The sequence below is a fragment of the Corapipo altera genome, unplaced genomic scaffold (genome assembly GCF_003945725.1).
Source record: "Corapipo altera isolate COAL_440 unplaced genomic scaffold, ASM394572v1 61, whole genome shotgun sequence".
NCBI classification, from domain to species: Eukaryota; Metazoa; Chordata; class Aves; order Passeriformes; family Pipridae; genus Corapipo; species Corapipo altera.
The window spans coordinates 4,655,262-4,658,490 of NW_020884910.1; the positions used below are offsets into that span (position 1 = coordinate 4,655,262).

The window sequence follows — 3,229 nt, forward strand, 5'->3', positions numbered from 1 at the left end:
ATAATAATAATAATAATAATAATAATAATAATAATAATAATAATAATACGGGCAGGAGGAATTCTTCCCAGGCAGGGCTAGAGCGAAGCCTCCCCCCACGGGACGAGAAGCGGGACACGCGTGGCTGGCCAGCGGGGCTCCAACGGGGGCCGGGGCTCGGCACTCCCCGGGGTGCGCAGGGGGCCAGGACCGGGGAGGGCGAGAGGAGAGCGCTTCTTTCCCTGGGAAAGGGCCGCCTCTTGCCAGGGCCGTCGGAAACGCTTCCTCTTCGATTTTTAATAAGGAGCGTTAATCAGGCCCACAAGGCAGAGGTAGGGAAAAATCCCGGCTAGCGCGCAGGTCAGGTATCAGCGATCTCGTGGGGCAAAAAGATGCATAAGAAAGGTTTAAAATCACCTTTCAGCTGGGATTCAAGCGAGGGGGCTCGTGCGAAAGCACACTAGAGAGGGAGGATTTGCAGCGCGGTTGTACGAAAACGGGCAATTAAAAGAGGTGCTTCCTGAAGAAAGTTGCTTAGAGGTTTCTCTGCAGTGTGAGTTGAATTTTTCTCTTTGGTTTGGGTTTTTATCCGTATGGTGGGTTTTAGCGAGCTGATCCGGAAAGAGACTTTTTGTCCCCGTCTCTATTTTTTTTTTTTTTGTTTGTTATTACAGTAAATCCATCCCCCGTGCTACCTGCAAAAGGGAGATATTATTAAGGCTGCTTACCTCGGTGGAGTCGTTTGGACAGCCTCTCTCTCCAGGTCCCCTCGCCCCCTCGGCGATTCCTTTACAGTTCAAATGACCCTCCGGGAGCGGAGCATGGAAAAATTAAAAAATCAAAATCAAATCAAATTAATTACGAGCGGAAAAGTGTCCTGCTCGGATGGGTAAAGGCAGATCTCATCCCTCGCCGCGGCCTCCAGGGCTCCAGAGATAGGAGATGTTATCGCCGTGTTTGTTTGCGGAGTATGATTAACAACTTAAGTTACTTACGATGCATCAGGGGAGGAAAAAGCGTTTCCCCCATCAAAGTCCTCCTCCTCCCGTTTATTCGGGGCAGCGGGATGCAGCGCCCCGGCGGCTGCGCCCAGTCGGTTTTACAGGGGGAAAAGTGCCGTCTCCCCCGCTTTTCTTCCTCCTCTTCCCCGGTCGCGATAAATAACAAAGGGGATGCTGCGACAGCACCGGCACCGTTCGGGATTATTCCCTGTCTCCCGTCCCCTCGGCCTCTCTTTCCCAGCGGCGGCCGCGCCGCTGCCGGGCCGGGCCGGACGCGGAGCCCGGGGCGCGGAGCCCAGCGCGGCGCTGCCGCTTTGTTCCGCCGCGGCCCGGCGCGCAGGCACGCCGCGGGTCGGGGTAACAATGCGTCGCTCCCTCCTTTCTTCTCTATTCTTTTTTTTTTTTTTTTTTTTTTTTTTTTTTGGATGGGGTTTTAACCTGCGGTTTTGTTAATTCACCGGTCCGGCGGAGAGGGGCAGGAGGAGGGGAGAGAAGCCGTCGGAAAATGAATGTTTGGTTTAGTTTTTCTTCTAGTCCTTCAAGAACTGGCGAGGGGAGGAAAAAAAAGGATAAACGAAACCCCCATTCGTCCCTGAGCTTCCTAACTCCTCCTGCATCTTTCGAGTAAGGATAAAGGAAAATATGCGAACGCTGAAAAAGAAAAGCAAAACAAAATAAACGAAAATCTCGGCGCAGGTTCGGAGCGGCTGCGAGAGATAACGGCGGCGCAGGAAAAGGTACGCTCACATGCACAAAAAGAAAGTGCAGTTCCTCCTCCCACCCCTCCCGGAGTGGCAAAGAAGCCAAGGAGGGGTGCGGAAGGTGGCAACGGCGAGACAGATAGACAGACAGAGCGGAGATGCGTGCGGATCCACTTCTCGTACCAAAGGGTTTCGGCTAGAGATGGTCGAAAGAGATAAAGGCTCGGAGAAAAGGGGGCGGCATTTTTTCCCTCTTAAATTGGTATTTAATGGGAAAGCCTATTGGACAGAAACCTGGACACGAGTCACTTAATTGGACTTGACATCTGTCACAGTGTGGGAGTTTTCACAGCCCAAATATTTTCAGCAGATCAGATTCTCGCTGAATCTGTGCCACAAATTATAACAGTCGAGAGCAGCCCATGATATAAACCCTAGCCTCTGGATATACAGTCTCTAGACATGCTCGCTCCCACTGCCGTCGTCTCCCCGCCGACCAAATATCGGATACCCACTGATCTAGAAAAACACCGCTGGCATTTCACATGTAAGATAATAAATAAGCTTTAAACATCAATTTGCATCATGTACACCAAGCACGTGGAGAATCATCAGACTGTTTTTTTAGTTCATTTGTTTTGGTGGTCCCCATGTCCTGTCTCCCACCCACCCCCAATCCTGATCTGTGGCAGTCATGGACCTGTCAGAGCCGGGGGGGCCGAAAGGCCCCCCTGGTCCCTTTGCCTTCTGCCTTCCCTGCTCCAGTGCACAGACAATGAGGCGAGGGAGCCAGCCATGAGTCTGTGGCTTTTCTGCTCACAAGAAGCTGGATGGAGCCATGGCCCTGCACGCCAGAGCCAGAGGATGCCTGTGACCAAAGTGACTCCTCTTGCTGCTGTTTTGTCCCAGTCCCTCCCAGATGGCAGCCCCTTCTCCACTCTGATCCTCATCACTCTCTCTGCAGATCACTTCAAATGGGGGCCGTAGCCACTTTTCTTGGTGTAATAGTCATCCTTTGTTGCAATTTTTCTGTGACAGGAGCTTGAGCTGGTAGGCACCCTTCAGAGCCCGCATAAAGGGGCACCAGGAGGGTGAGTGAGACAGAGCAGAACTGGTCTTGCTGCTCACCAGCAGTTCAGTGGGTCATTCCAGGTCCCATCAGCAGGATGGGTGGGGGTGAGGCGGCAGGAAAACACTTGCAGGGATCCCTGCAGTTCACCCATATGCAACAGGCTGGGAGATCTCCAAATGGGGAGAGCTTCTGCACTAACTACGATTTACAGGACCTTAACGAGAACGAGTAGCATGCCTGAACAATTTGGGGGGTTTGTCTATTTTTTTGAAAATGGTAGATACCCTAGCAAAGAATACAATCTCCCTGCATGTCACCTGGCCCTCTAGGAAAACAAATGCCTGAAAGGGGATCCTCATAAACATTTCTCCAAGGGAAATTTAGCAATTTATCTCCCTTACCCTTCCCATAACAAGTCTCCAAGGCAGCAGGAGGCTGTCACTTGTGTAGATGATCTGACCCCACATACTGGCACT

General features: G+C 51.8%; 1 protein-coding gene across 1 annotated transcript in view; it reads right to left on the bottom strand.

Moving 5' to 3' along the window:
* Positions 1–2,005, bottom strand: part of NHLH2 (nescient helix-loop-helix 2) — a 4,887-nt gene extending 2,882 nt beyond the window's left edge. The window contains exon 1 of the mRNA XM_027653702.1: positions 708–2,005. The gene's annotated coding sequence lies outside the window, so the exon portion shown is untranslated. The remainder of the gene's footprint in view (positions 1–707) is intronic.
* Positions 2,006–3,229: the final 1,224 nt, after the last annotated feature.